Source organism: Heptranchias perlo, chromosome 20 (assembly GCF_035084215.1).
Source record: "Heptranchias perlo isolate sHepPer1 chromosome 20, sHepPer1.hap1, whole genome shotgun sequence".
In the NCBI taxonomy this organism is placed as follows: Eukaryota; Metazoa; Chordata; class Chondrichthyes; order Hexanchiformes; family Hexanchidae; genus Heptranchias; species Heptranchias perlo.
Window position 1 is genome coordinate 16,157,196 of NC_090344.1, and position 15,814 is coordinate 16,173,009.

The following is a 15,814-nucleotide window of genomic DNA, read 5'->3' on the forward strand; positions in this document are numbered from 1 at the left end:
GATAGTCACTGATAAATCCAATAGAGAATTCATGGGAAACTTCTTTACCAAAGAGTTGCAAGAATGTGGAATTCGCGACCTTCAGGAGCAGTTGAGGCAAATAACATCGATACATGAAATCGCAAACGAGATAAACACACGGGGGCGAAAGGAATGGAAGAGTGTGCGGATGGGGGCCAATGAAGTCGGGAGGGAGGTGTCTTGTGTGAAGCATAAAGGCTGGCACAGACCCGTTGGGTCAAAAGGCCTGGATCTGTGCGGCAAACTCAATGTGAACAACGACAGCGACAGATTACTGATTTTCTGAGCACCCAAAAGAAGCACTTAGAATGTGCAAGGGGTCACCTGGATTCGAACCAGCGACCTCTTGATCTGCAGTCAAATGCTCTACCACTGAGCTACACCCCCACATCTGTTGACCATTCTTGCACGCACTATGTAATGGAGCTCAGTAGCTGGCAGTCACCAATGTTGATATTACCAACATGAAAAGAAGCTTCATCAGTTATTCTGGGAGACAAATAAATACAGCAATCAGAAATGAATCATGAACGGAGTGAGTCACACTATTGTGTACAGATGCGATGCACAACCCGACATGGAAAGCCTTGTCACTAAACTTCAGTGAGCACATCCTTACCACAGAACGCGGAACTGGAAGCACCAGACAAACGACACCTACATTTCAACCAGATGTTTCTCCAGCAGCTGCCAAGTGCTGTCTCACTGTACTCTGCCCCAATTCTGTTGACCGTTACAGTCAACACAAGAAACAACAGGTTCAATGTGCAGTTTCACAAGATCATGCTCTCAGTACCATATATGTCAGTGTGCAGAATATCGAATCAATGCAATAAATAAACATCCAGCAGGCATTTGGCAAGAGCGGACAGGAGGAGATAGTGTGTGAAGTGACTGTAATATTTGTTAAGTCAATAGATTCATTTACAGGTTACGGAACTGAAGTGGGACTTTACGAAAGGGAAAGTGTGTAAATTGAATCCTGGCCATGAAATAAGAAGCTGTGAGTGTCGAAATTGTGACGTCGCCAGGAAATAAAAGTGGAAAATGCTGAAAGCCTCTATTTGACCCGCGGATGCTCGCAGAGAGTGCTGGCAATATGCGTGTGGCCGTCTTTCTCAATTATTATTTTAAACCTTATCACTTGTGCCTCGATATTCGCCTACACTTACTTCTCCTGTCTCCTCCGTTTCATTCCCCATTACTAGATCCAGCAGTGATTCCTCTCTTGTCTGCCTGTCTCTCATTTGTAATTTTATCACTCCTGCCTGCTCTCCCTGCCTCCCTCTCGCTCTCACTCATTCAGTCACTCGCACACTCACGAACACGCTAATTCACTCACTCTATCCATCCCTCATTCCCTCCTTCCCTCACTCCCTCCCTCACTCACTCACACATCACTCCCTGCCTCAATCCCTCCACCGTAAAGATTGAGAGAGACATCAGTAAGACAAAGACCAAATTAATAGATTGGAAACAAACTATTTTTGAGGGGGTGAGATTGGAACCTGGGAAGGTGAACTTGGAAAAAATCTTGACAAAGATGGAGAACAGGTTTTGGGAAATATTTGAAACGGTGATCAATGGAGTTCAAGAGAAATACATTCCTCTAAAAAAACAACAACAAATAGTCAATAATGAAACATTGTGGATGAATAAAGAGATAAGGGTAAAATTGAAATTGAACAATTGCATATTCTAACTACATGGACAATAAAGGAAAGGATGATGAAGGGGAAAATGAAGACATTCGGAAGTATGTCAACAAGCAATCAGGAAAGCAGAAAGGAAATACAAAATTAAATTATCAAGAAATAGTCAATTATTGCACTGAAATGTCAATAACATCAGGATAGGGAAAGGGCCAACAAGGGATACACAAGATATACTCAGAGGTAATAACAGTGAAATGGCTGGAATATTGAATAGTTACTTTGCCTCAGTATTTATCAGGGAGACTATACATGCTTAACATAACTTCTCCGCTTTTCAATTCTATCCCCCTGGAAATGAACCCCAGTGCTTGGCTTGTTTTTTTTATGACGTCACCACGTTTAGTGATTTGTGTACCTGTAGTCCGAGATCCTTGGTTAAACCACACTTGGAGCACTGTGAACACTTCTGGTCTCCCTATTATCAAAAGGATATCGAGGAATTGGCGAAGGTGAAAATAATGATGATGCCAGAACTGAAAGATAATACCTTTCAGGATAGATTTAACAGGCTGATGGCTGACATGATGGAGCTCTTTGTATAATGAAAGGGTATGATTGGGTCGACGGAGAGAAAATGTATCCACTCGTAAGGGACTCTAAAACTATCGGTTATCAATATAAGATAGTCACTAATAAATCCAATGGAGAATTCATGGGAAACTTCTTTACCAAAGAGTTGCAAGAATGTGGAATTCGCTACCTTAAGGAGCAGTTGAGGCAAATAACATCGATACATGAAATGGCAAACTCGATAAACACACGGGGCGAAAGGAATGGAAGAGTGTGCGGATGGGGGCAAATGAAGTAGGGAGGGAGGTGTCTTTTGTGAAGCAAAAAGGCTGGCACAGACCCGTTGGGTCAAAAGGCCTGGATCTGTGCGGCAAACTCAATTTTAACAACGACAGCGACAGATTGCTGATTTTCTGAGTCCCCAAAAGAAGCACGTAGAATGTGCAAGGGGGCGCCTGGATTTGAACCAGAGACCTCTTGATCTGCAGTCAAATGCTCTACCACTGAGCTACACCCCCACATCTGTTGACTACTCTTGCACGCACAATGTAATGGAGCTCAGTAGCTGGCAGTCACCAATGTTGATATTCCCAACATGAAAAGAAGCTTCATCAGTTATTCTGGGAGACAAATAATTACGGCAATCAGAAATGTTTCATGAATGGAGTAAGTCACATTATTGTGTACAGATGCGATGCACAACCCAACTTGGAACGCCTTGTCTCTCGGCTTCAGTGAATACATCCTCACCACGGAACGCGGAATTCGAAGCACCAGCCAAACAACATCAGAATTTCAAGCAAAGGTCTTCAGCTGCTTTAAATCCTCTGTCACTGTGCTCTGCCCCCAGCTCTTTAGATACTTGCAGTCAACAAATGCAGTGCCAGATTCAATGCGTGGTTTTCCAAGATCATGCTATCAGTGTCATATGTGTAAGTGTACAGAATATCATCAAGATGCACCCAGCAGGCATTGGGCAAGTGTGGCAGGAGGAGCTCGTGTGTGAAGCAACTGTAACCTATTAGTTAGGAGGCAATGCTGGACCTGGTTCTAGGGATTGAGATAGTTAATGTGGAGCAAGTGTCCTTGGGGGAGCATTTCGGGAACAGCGAACAAAGTATCATAGGATTAGAATAACAATGGAAAAGGAGAAGGATTAATCTAGAGTAAAAATACTTAATTGGAAGAGGGTCAATTACAGAGGGTTGAGAACTGATCCGGCCCTGGTAAAATGGAATCAAAACTGTAATCGAGCAATGGGCGGCTTTTGAAGAGGAGATTGTTCGGGTACAGTCTGTGTCCATTTCCACAAGAGGAAAAGGTCGGGCAACTAAAGCCAGAGCTCTCTGGATGACGAAGGAGATAGAGAATAAAATGAAGCAGAGGAAGTGGCCGTATGGCACATGTCAGGTTGATAATACAAGTGAGAACCAGGCTGAGAATGGAAAGTTCAGAGGTGAAGTGAAAAAGTAAACCACACTTGGAGTAACGTGAACAATTCTGGTCGACAGATTATCAGAAGAATAAAGAGGAATTGGCAAAGCTGAAAAAAAGATTCACAAGGATGATAATAGAACTCGGAGCATATACTTCTCAGGAGGACTAAAGAGGTTGGAGCTCTTTTCTCTAGAAAAGGGAAGACTGAGGGGTGACCTGATAGAGATATTTAAGATTATGAAAGGGTTCGATAGGGTAGACGTAGAAAAAACGTTTCCATTTGTGAGGGAATTCAGGAGAATCTTCTTTACCCAAAGGGCGGTAAGAATGTGGAACTCGCCACCAAAAGAATAATTGAGGCAAATGGCATAGATGCTTTAAAAGGGAAGCTAGATAAAGAGATGAAAGAGAAAGGAATGTATGGCTGATAGAACGAGATAAAATCGGGCAGGAGGTGACTCATGTGGTGCATAAATACCGGAATTGACCAATCGAGATAGCTAACCTGTTTCTCTGCTGATGCTTCAATGTGAACAACAATCCTGCTGCTGCAGGGAATTCAGACTTACTGTATGAATCACAAAATCATTTAGAAAGAAGAGGGAGTGTCGGGATTTAAACCAGCGATCGCTTGATTTGCAATGAAACACTGCAATTAAGCAATGCACACACTGATATCGTCCACGGATGAAGTAATGCAACGGAGTTCAGTACCTGGCAGTCATCACTGAAGTGAGAACCAATCTGAAAAGAAGCTTCATCAGTTATTCTGGGAGACAAATAATTACAGCAATCCGAAATGATTCATGATCGGAGTGAGTCACAATATTGTGCACAGATGCGATGCACAACCCGACATGGAAAGCCTTGTCACTAAACTTCAGTGAACACATCCTCACCACAGAAGGCGGAACTGGAAGCACGAGACAAACGACACCTGAATTTCAACCAGATGTTTCTCCAGCAGCTGTCAAGTGCTGTCTCACTGTGCTCTGCCCCTAGTTCTGTAGATCGTTACAGTCAACACAAGAAACAACAGGTTCAATGTGCAGTTTCACAAGATCATGCTCTCAGTGCCATATATGTAAGTGTACAGAATATCGAATCAATGTAATAAATAAACATCCAGCAGGCATTTGGCAAGAGCGGACAGGAGGAGATAGTGTGTGAAGTGACTGTAATATTTGTTAAGTCAACAGATTCATTTACAGGTTACGGAACAGAAGTGGGACTTAACGAAATGGAAAGTGTGTGAATTGCATCCTGGCCATGAAATAAGAAGCTGTGATTGTCGAAAGTGTGACGTCGCCAGGAAATAAATGTGGAAAATGCTGAAAGCCTCCACTTGGCCCTCGGATGCTCGCAGAGAGTGCTGGCAATAGGCGTGTGGCCGTCTTTCTCAATTATTATTTTAAACCTTATCACTAGTGCCTCGATATTCGCCGACACTTACTTCTATCTCCTCGGTTTCATTTCCCATTACTAGATCCAGCAGTGATTCCTCTCTTGTCTGCCTGTCTCTCTTTTGTAGTTTTATCACTCCTGCCTGCTCTCCCTGCCTCCCTCTCGCTCTCACTCATTCAGTCACTCGCACACTCACGAACACGCTAATTCACTCACGCTATCCATCCCTCATTACCTCCTTCCCTCACTCCCTCCCTCCCTCCCTCACTCACACACTCACTCTCTACCTCAGATTTCAGTGAACACATCCTTACCACAGAACGTTTGTCTGGAAGCACCAGACAAAGGACACCTGAATTTCAACCAGATTTTTCTCCAGCAGCTGTCAAGTGCTCTCTCACTCTGCTCTGCCCCTCGCTCTGTAGATCGTTACAGTCAACACAAGAAACAACAGGTTCAATGTGCAGTTTCACAAGATCATGCTCTCAGTGCCATATATGTAAGTGTACAGAATATCGCATCAGTGTAATAAATAAGCTTCCAGCAGGTATTAGGCAAGTGTGGACAGGAGGAGATAGTGTGTGAAGCGACTGTAACATGTGTTAAGTCAAAATATTCAGTTACAGGTTACGGAAGAGAAGTTGGTTTATCAAATGGAAAAGTGTCTAAATTGCAGAATTCAAATCCTAACCATGAAATAAGAGACCGTGAATGTCCAAAGTGGACAATGCTCAAAAGCCTCTGTTTGACCCTCCGGATTCGAATAGAAATTGCTGGCCACAGGCTTGTTGCCGTGTTTCTCAATCATTATTTTAAATCTTGCCGTTTGTGCCTGGCTGTTCTCCTACACTTACTTCTCTTACCTGCACCGTTTCATTTTCCATTATTGGATCAAGCAGTGATTCTTCTCTTGCCCACCTATCTCCCTTTTATCATTACGTCGTTCCTGCCTGCTCTATTCGTCACCCTCTCGCTTTCACTCATTCATTCACTCAAACGCTCACGAACTCACTCACTCCCTCCCTCCCTCGCTCACTTCCTCCCTCCCTCACTCACTCACACACTCACTCCCTCCCTCAATCCCTCCTCAGTAAAATATTTAGAAATACTTAAGTAAGACAAATAACAAATTAATTGATTTGAAACAAACTTATTTTGAACGGATTGGAATAGAACTGGGGAAGTTGAAAAAAATTGACAAAGAGATAGAACAGGAGTGGGAAATATTTAAGAAGGTGATTAATCTCTCTCTGGCACTCCCTCAAAGTGGAGAGGGGACGGGAATGGAAGGGTGAGATGAACGAGGGAGGAAGAGGGCCTGTGTGGAGAATGGACGCTGGCATCGAACAAGTGGGCAAAATGGCCAACTGTGGACTCAATGTGAATAACAATCCTGCAGCTGCAGGAACAGACTGACTGCATGACTTCCGACAGGGAACAATTAAAAGACAGAGGGGGCGCTTGGATTTGAACCAAAGACCTCTTGATCTGCAGTCAAATGCTCTACCGCTGAGCTACACCCCCGCATCTGCGTGAAGTGTTAGCACACACAAGTCAATGGAGTCTCGCACCTGGCCATCATCAACATTGATCGCACCATTCTGAAAAGAACCTTCATGAGTTATTCTGATAGGCAAGAATATGACTCCACCTCCAGAGCCTGACCCGTCCCTCAGAATCTAACTCTTCCCTTCGATTCTGCCTCCGCCCTCAGAATCTGACACGGCACTCAGTGTCGGATCCCCTCCCCCAGCCTTTGACCTCTTCCCCAGAGTCTGACCCTTCCCCAGAGTCTGACCCTACCTCCCGAGTCGGACTCCTCCCCCAGAGTCTGAACCTTGCCCCAGAATCTGACACCTCCCCCAGAGTCTGACCCGACACCGAGTCTGACTACTGTCCCAGAGCCTGACTCCTCCCCCAATGACTGACTCCTCCCCCAATGACTGACTCCTCCCTCAATGACTGACTCCGCCCGAAGAGCCGGACACCTCCACAGCGTCTGAGTCCTCCCTCAGAGCCTTACTCCTCCCTCAGAGTCTAACTCCTCCCCAGAGCCTTACTCCTCCCTCAGAGTCGGTCCCCTCCCCCGAGTCTGACTGTTCCCCCAGAGCCTGATTCCGCCTACAGAGACTGACTCCTCCCCCAGAGCCTGACTCTTCCCCAGAGCTTTAATCCTGCCTCAGAGCCAGACACCCACCCCGACCCGATAATCTGACTCTTCCCCCAGAAAGTGAACCCACCACTGTATCTGACTCCGCCCTCAGGGCCTGACCCTGAAGAGGAGAGATTGGGTTGACTCGGCCTGTATTCACTCGAATTTAGAAGAATGAGAGCTGATCTCATTGAAACAAAAAAATTCTGACAGGACGAGACGGATTGGATACTGGGAGGATGTTTCCGCTGGCCGAGGGGTCCAGAACAAGGGGTCACAGGTCCGGGGTAGGACATTTAGGACTGAGATGAGGAGAAATTTCTTCACTCAGACGGTGGTGAACCTGTGGAATTCTCTACCACAGAAGGCTGTGGAGGCCAAATCACTGAATAATTTGAAGAATGAGAGAGATCGATTTCAAGACACTGAAGGCATCAAGGGGTATGTGGAGAGAGCGGGAATATGATATTGAGATAGAGGATCAGCCATGGTCATATTGAATGGCAGAGCAGGCTCGAAGGGCCGAATATGCTCCTATTTTCTATGTTTCTTCGCCGGAGCAGCAGACGAGGGAGAAAAGAACGGAAGGGGAGGGAGATCACGTGAGATGAAGTCGGGTGGGAGGATGCTTGTGTGGAGCATCAACGATGGCAGAAACCAAACGAGTGGGCCTGTTTCCCTGCTGTCGACTCGATGTAAACAACAATTTTACTGCTGCAGTGAAGGCAGACTGAGTGCACGGTTCCCAAGGTAAGAAGTAAAAGGTGCAAGGAGGCGTTTGGATTTGAACCGAAAATCTTGTAATCTGCAGTTATATGCTCTAACACTGAGCCACACCTTGACATCTGTGATGATTTGGTGCACTTACAAACTGATGAAGCTTCTTTTCAGGTTGGTTATATTAACATTGCTGACTGCCAGGTACTGAGCTCCGTTACGTTTTGTGAGCAAGAAATCATCACAGATGTGGTGGTGTAGCTCAGTGGTAGAGCATTTAACTACAAATCGTGATGTCGTTGGTGCAAATCCAGATATCCACTCTCCCTTTTTTAACTGCATCCTGTTGGGAGTCATTCCGTCGGTCTACCTTCCCTGCAGCTGCAGGTTTGTTGTTTATGTTGAGCAAAATTGAGTCGACAGCAGAGAAACAGGCCACTCGGCCCAACTGGTCTATGCTGACACTGATGCTCCACAATAGCCTCCTCCCTCCCTACTTCATCTGACCCCATCATCATATCCTTCGATTCATTTCTCTCCCATATGATAATCCAGCTTCCACTAAAATGCATCTACAATATTCCCCTCAACTATTCCTTGTGGTAGCGAGTTCCACATTCTCACCGCTCGCTGGGAAAATAAGTTTCTCCTGAATTCCCTATTGGATTTATCAGTGACGATCTTATATTGATGACCTATGCTTTTGGACTCCCCAACAAGTGGAAACATTTTCTCTGTGTCTAAAATGTTTATAATCTTAAAGACCTCGATCAGGTCACCCCTAAGCCTTCTCTTTTCTAGAGAAAGGAGCCCCAGCCTGTTCAATCTTTCCTGATAGATGTCTCATCTCAGTTCTGGTATCATCCCAGTAAATCTTTTACGCACCTTCTCCAATGCCTCGATATCCTTTTTATAATATTGTGTAATTTTATTATTTTATGTATTGTCTACAGATGGGGATGGGCAACCCAATGGTGTTTCAATGTTGACTAGTTTGTTTTTTGAGGAATATATTTCTGCTAAACTCTATTGATCTCCGTTTTCAATATTTGCCTCTGCTGTTCCATCTCTTTGTCTGTCAAAATGTTTAACAGTTTATTTAACGTAGTTCCAATCTCATCCGCTGAAAATTAGCTTTGTTCCAATCTATTACTTTGTCTTACTAATGACTTTCTCAATCTCTTCGGGTAGAGGGATTGTGGGAGTGAGGCAGTGAATGAGTTAGTGTGTGAATGAGTGAGTGTTTGAGTGATTGAATGCGAGAGGGAGGCAGGGAGAGCAGGCTGAAGCGATGAAATGATAAAACAGAGACAGGCAGACAAGAGAGGAATCACTGCTGCATCTAGTAATGGGAACTGAAACGGAGGAGATAAGAAATGTCAGTTTCGGGGAACATCTAGGCAATAGCGATCATAACATAACGAAGTTTCGAATAATGATTGAGAAAGACGGCCACAAGCCTGTCGCCACCAATTTATGCCTCCATCTGACGGAAAAAATGAGACTTTTCAGAATTTTCCACTTTCTTTTCCTGGAGGATTCACACTTTGGACACTCACAGCCTCCTATTTCATGGCCAGGTTGTGAATTCTGCATGTTACACACTTTTCCATTCATTGAGGCCCACTTCTGTTCCGCAACCTGCAATCGAATGTATTGACTTCAAACAACTTACAGTCACTTCACACACTGTCTCATCCTGTCCACACTTGCCTAATACCTGATGGACGATTATTTATTACATTGATGCGATATTCAGTACACTTCCATATATGGCAGACAGAGCATGATATTGTGAAACTGCACATTGAACCTGCTGTTTCTTGTGTTGGCCGCTGGGGCAGAGCACAGTGAGATTGCATTTGACTGCAGCTGGAGAAACCTCTGGTTGAAATTCAGGTTTCGTTTGGCTGGTGCTTCTTGTTCCGCGTTCTGTGGTGAGGATGTGTTCACTGAAGCTTAGTCACAAGGCTTTCCATGTTGGGTTGTGCATCGCACCTATACACAATAGTGTGACTGACTGCATTCAGGAAACATTCTGATTGTCATAGTTATTTGTCTCCCAGAATAACTTATGAAGCTTCTGTTCAGGTTGGTTATATCAACAATGGTGACTGCCAGATACTGAGCTCCGTTACCTTGTGTGTGCACGAAATCATCACCGAGCATTTAACGGCAGATAAAGAGGTCTCTGGTTCAAATCCAGTTTCCTCTTTTTAAATTCTTATCTCGGGAATCAGACACTCAGTCCGTCCTTCCCTGCAACAACAGAATTGATGTTTTTATCGAGTCTACAGCAGGGAAGCAGGCCACTCATCTCCTTTGGTCAATGCCGCTGTTGATGCTCCACACGAGCATCCTCCCTCCACACTTCATCTCACCCAATCACACTCCCCTTCCGTCACTGTCCCCCAACCTGTGCTCATCCATCTTCCCTTTCACCCATCTGTCCTGTTTGCTCCGACTTCTCCTCCTGGTGGCGAGTTCCACATTCTCACCACACTGGTGACCATCTTATAGCGATGACCTCTCGTTCTGGTCTTCCCCACATGATGGAAACATTTCCTCCACCCCAGTCCACCTTATTAAAGCCATTATTTATTTTAAGGAAAGTGTTTATGATCTGGAATGCGCTGCCTCATTCGGACAGTGGATGCAGATTCAATTGCAGCTTTCAGAAAGGTAATTGGATAAACACTTGAAGGGATTAAAATTGCAGGGCTACGGGGAAAGAGCGGGGGAATGGGACTAACTGCATTGCCCTTACAAAGAGCCGGCACGGGCTCGATGGGCCAAATGGCTTCCTTCTGTGCTGTAACCAATCATTGATTCTATAATTCTACGTCTGCACAGTGACTGATCAAAGTCAAGCAAACTGAGTCATTGGGAGGAGTCAGACTGTGGGGGAGGATTCAGGCTCTGGGGGAGGAGTCAGTGTCTGGAGGAGGACTCAGGCTCTGAATGAGTTATCAGGCTCTGGTGGAGGAGTTAGACTCTGTAGGTGGAGTCACACTCTATGGAGGGGTTAGACTCTGGGGCAGGCGTCAGACGCGAGGAGCGGGGTCCGAATCTGGGGTAGAAGTCCAGTCTCTGGGTTTGGAGTCAGACGCCGAGGGCGGGGTCAGACTCTGGGGGATTGCTCAGGCAAAAGGGAATAGAAAGAGGTTTGGGGCAAAAGGGAACAGGAAGAGGTTTGGAAGGATGTCAAAAAACAATTCAGAAAGCGATGAGAAACAAGGAAATTAATTCTTAAGGAATATAAAATGAAATAGAAAATTATTCGACAGACACATCAATAACAAAAGTATACTTGCCAGATTATTAGGACCACTAGGGGATACATAAGATAGGGTAAACGTAGAGAAAATGTTTCCACTTGTGGGGAGTCCATTACTGGAGGTTATCAATATCAGATAATCTAATAAATCCACAAAGGAATTCAGAAGAAACTTCCTTACCCAAAGGGTTGTAAGGATGTTGAAAAGGCTATCAAATGGAATAGTTGAGTTAAATAACTTCGATGCATTGAAGGGGAAACTAGATTAGCACACGAAGGAGAAAGGAATGGAAGCTGGATGGGGAGTTTTAGATGAACGAGTCTGGATGCTGACATAGAACACTTGAGCCAAATGGCCTGCTGTAGACTCAATGCAACTCAACGTAAATAACAAACCTGCAACTGCAGGAACAGACTTACTGTATGACTCTCTGGAGAAAACATTTTAAAGATAGAGAGGGCGCCTGAAGTTGAATCAAAGACCGCTTGTTCGCCAATCAAATGCTGTACTACCGAGCTAAACCCCCACACCTAGGCGGTTTTTTGCACACACAAGGTAATGGAGCTCAGTACCTGGTCATCATCAATATTGATATCGCCATGCTGAAATGAAACGCCATCAGTTATTCTGAGAGACAAATAACTACGACAATCAAAAATGTTTCATGAATGAAAAGAGTCACACTATTGTGTACAGATGCGATGCACAACCAGACATGGAAAGCCTTGTCACTAAGCTTCAATGAACACATCCTGACCACAGAACGTGGAAATAGAAGCACCAGACAAACGACACCTGAATTTAAACCAGAGTTTTCTCCAGCTGCGGTTAAATGCTCTCTCACTGTTCTCTGTCCCAAGCTCTTTAGATCGTTGCAGTCAACACAAGAAACACTAGGTTCAATGGGCCGTTACTCAGTGCCATATATGTAACTGTACAGAATATCGCATCAATGTAATAAATACGCATCCAGCAGGCATTAGGCAAGTGTCAACAGGAGGAGATAGTGTGTGAAGTGACTGTAACACGTGTCAAGTCAATATATTCAGTTACAGGTTACGGAACTGAAGTGTGTCTTAATGAATGGAAAAGCGTGTAAATTGCAGAATTCATATCCTGGCCATGAAATAAGAAGCTGTGAGTGTTCAAAGTGTGAATTGTCCATGAAATAAAAGTGGAAAATGCTGAAAGGCTATCTTTGACCGTAAAATGGAGGCAGCAAGTGCTGATGACAGACTTCTGGCCCTCTTCCACCATCATTCTTTTAATCCCTATTATGTTATGATCGCTAGTGCCGACATGTTCCCCTACGATTACTTTTCTTTTCTCATCCGTTTTATTTGCCATGACTAGATCCAGAAACGACACATCTCTTGTCTGCCTGTCTCCATTTTGTGATTTCGTTGATCCTACCAGCCGTCCCAGCCCCTATCTCACACTCACTCAATCACTCACTCACTCATTCACAGACTCACTCACATTCACACTCTCTCACTTTCAGACTCATTCACTAAGTGACACACTCATTCACATCCTCACACAGTCACTCCCTCCCTCAATTCCTCCACGGTAAAAGATTGAAAAAGACAGAAGTAAGACAACGACCAAAGTGATAGATTGGAACAAAGCTCATATTGAGCAGACGAGAATGGAACTAGGGAAGATAAACTGCAATAAATGTTGACGGACAAAGAGATAGAACAGGAGAGGCAAATATTTAAAACGGAGACCAATAGAGTTCATTCGAAATATATTCCTCTAAATAGAAATACTATCGGGCCAATAATGAAAGAACAATTGTTTGTGGATCCTTGTCGGTACATAATACATGAGGACACTTTTTTACACAGCGAGTTGTTAGGATCTGGAATGCACTGCACTAGGGGCTGATGGAGGCAGATTAAATCACGGCCTTCAAAAGGGAACTGGATAAGTACTTGAAACGAAAAAATGTGCAGGGCTACCGGGATTGGGCGGGGGAGTGGGACTGGCTGGATTCCTCTTCCATCAAGCTGGCACGGACTTGATGGGTTGAATGGCCCCCTTCCCTGATGTAACATTTCTATGATTTTATTCTAAGTTAGTTAAACACGATTTGCCTTCAACAAATCCGTGCCGGCTTTCCTTTATTAATCCACATTTGTCCAAGTGACTATTAATTCTGTCCTGGATTATTCTTTCGAAAAGCTTCCTCACCACTGCGGTTGAACTCACTGGCCTGTCGGTGCCGGGTTTATCCAAACACCCTTTTTTGAACAAGGCCTGTAACATTGGAGATTGTCTTGTGTGGGTTTAGTTCAGCAGTAGAACACTTGACTATAAATCAGAAAAGTTCTTTGTTTAAATCCATCGACGCACCTTACTATTGGGTCATTTTAGCCTCTTGTGGTGAAGTTGATTTATTACTTTCCCCACTGCGCACATTGTTTGGTGACTTTAGTTCAGACCCATTTCTGTTCCGTAACCTGCAACTGAATGTATTGACTTAACATGTGTTACCATTGCTTTGCATACGAGCTCCTCCTCTCCGCACTTGCCGAATCCCTGCTGCATGCTTATTTATTAGGCAATTGGGAAAGCAAGTGGCATGTTGGCCTTTATTGCAAGTGGGTTGGAGTAAAAAAGTAAGGAAGTCTTGTTGCAATAGTACAGAGCTTTAGTGAGACCTCACTTGGAGTACTGTGTACAGTATTGGTCTCCTTATCTAAGGAAGGATATACTTGCCTTCGAGGCGGTGCAACGAAGGTTCACTGGATTAATTCCTGGGATGAGGTGGTTGTCCTATGAGGAGAGATTGAGTAGAATGGGCCGATACTCTCTGGAGTTCAGAAGACTGAGCGGTGAACTCATTGAAACATACAAGATTATTGGGGGACTTAACAGTGTAGTTACTGAGAGGATGTTTCTGGAGAGTCTAGAAGTAGAGGGCATAGTCTGAGGATAAGGGGTCGGTCATTTAAGACTGAGATGAGAAGGAATTTCTTCGCTCAGAGGATTGTGAATCTTTGGAATTCTTTACCACAGAGGGCTGTGGATGCTCAGTCGCTGATTATATTCAAGGCTGAGATGGAGAAATTGTTGGACTCTCGTGGAATCAAGGGATTTGGGGATAGAAAGCGAAAGTGGAGTTGAGGTCGAAGATCAGCCATGATCTGATTGAATGGCAGAGCGGGCTCAAGGGGCTGTATGGCCTACTCCTGCTCCTATTTCTTATGTTCTTATCTTATCTTCTTATTACATTGATGCGATATGCTGTACACTTACATATATGGCACTGATAGCATGATCTTGTGAAACTGCACATTGAACCTGGTCTTGCTTGTGTAGACGTCAACGATCGAAAGAGCTGGGGTCAGAGCACAGTGAGAGAGCATTTAACTGCAGTTGGAGAAACATATGTATGAAAATCAGATGTCGTTTATCTGGTGCTTCCAGTTCCGCCTTCTGTGGTAAGGTTGTGTTCACTGAAGCTCAGTGACAAGAGTTTCCATGTGCATCGCATCTGTGCGCAACAGTGTGAATCACTCCATTCATGAAACATTTCTGATTGCCGTAGTTGTTTGTCTCCCAGAATAACTGATGAAGCGTCTGTTCAGGTTGGTTGTATCAACATTGGTGACGGCCAGGTACTGAGCTCCGTTACCTTGTGTGTGCAAAAAATGATCGCAGATCTGGGGGTGTAGCTCAGTGGCAGAGCATTTGACTGCAGATCGGAAGGTCTATGGTTCAAATCCCAACGCCCCCATTTTTTAAAGTTCATCCTGTTGTGAGTCAGACCCTCAGTCTGCCTTCCCTGCAGCTGCAGGAATCTTCTTTCTGTTGAGTTGCATTGAGTCTGCAGCAGCGAAACAGGCCATTTGGCCCAACTGGTCTATGCCTGCATTGATGCTCCACGTGCACCTCCTCCCTCCTTCATCTAAGCCTATCAGCAAACCCTTCCATTCCTTTATCCTTCGTTATTTTATCGAGCTTCCCCTTCAATGCATTTAAGCTACTGGCCTCAACTATTCCTTATGGTAGCGAATTCCACCTTTTCATCACCTCTCTGCGTAAATAAGTTTCTCCTGGATTCCCTGTTGGATGTATTAATGACGATCTTATATTTATGACCTATGGTTTTGTACTCCCCCACAAGTGGAAACATTTTCTCCATGTCTAACAATTTCATAATCTTAAAGACCTCTATCAGGTCACCCCACAGCCTTCTCTTTTCTAGAGAAAAGAGCCCCAGCCCATTCAATCTTTCCTGATAGTTATATCCTCTCAGTTCTGATATCATCCTGGTAAATCGTTTTTTTGCATCTTCTCCAACGCCCCTATAACTTTTTTATAATATTATTTAATTTTATTATTTTATGTATTGTGTACATATGGGATGGGCAACCCAATGGTGTTTCATTATTGACGAGTTTGTTCATGTTTTTTTGAGGAATATATTTATCCTGATCTCCGTTTTAAACATTTACCTCTGCTGTTCTATCTCTTTGTCTGTCAAAATATTTTCCAGTTTATCTGACGTAGTTCCATTCTGATCCCCTCAAAAGGAGCTTTGTTCCAATTTATCACCTTGGTCCTTGTCT

General features: G+C 44.3%; 3 non-coding genes across 3 annotated transcripts; all 3 read right to left on the reverse strand.

Annotated features, from left to right (window-relative positions):
• Positions 1–335: 335 nt before the first annotated feature.
• Positions 336–408, reverse strand: trnac-gca (transfer RNA cysteine (anticodon GCA)). The gene has a single exon. It is a non-coding gene; the product is annotated as a tRNA-Cys (tRNA).
• Positions 409–2,692: 2,284 nt separating this feature from the next.
• On the reverse strand, positions 2,693–2,764 carry trnac-gca (transfer RNA cysteine (anticodon GCA)). The gene has a single exon. It is a non-coding gene; the product is annotated as a tRNA-Cys (tRNA).
• A 3,775-nt stretch (positions 2,765–6,539) lies between these two features.
• Positions 6,540–6,611, reverse strand: trnac-gca (transfer RNA cysteine (anticodon GCA)). Its single transcript has one exon. It is a non-coding gene; the product is annotated as a tRNA-Cys (tRNA).
• Between the last annotated feature and the right edge of the window lie 9,203 nt (positions 6,612–15,814).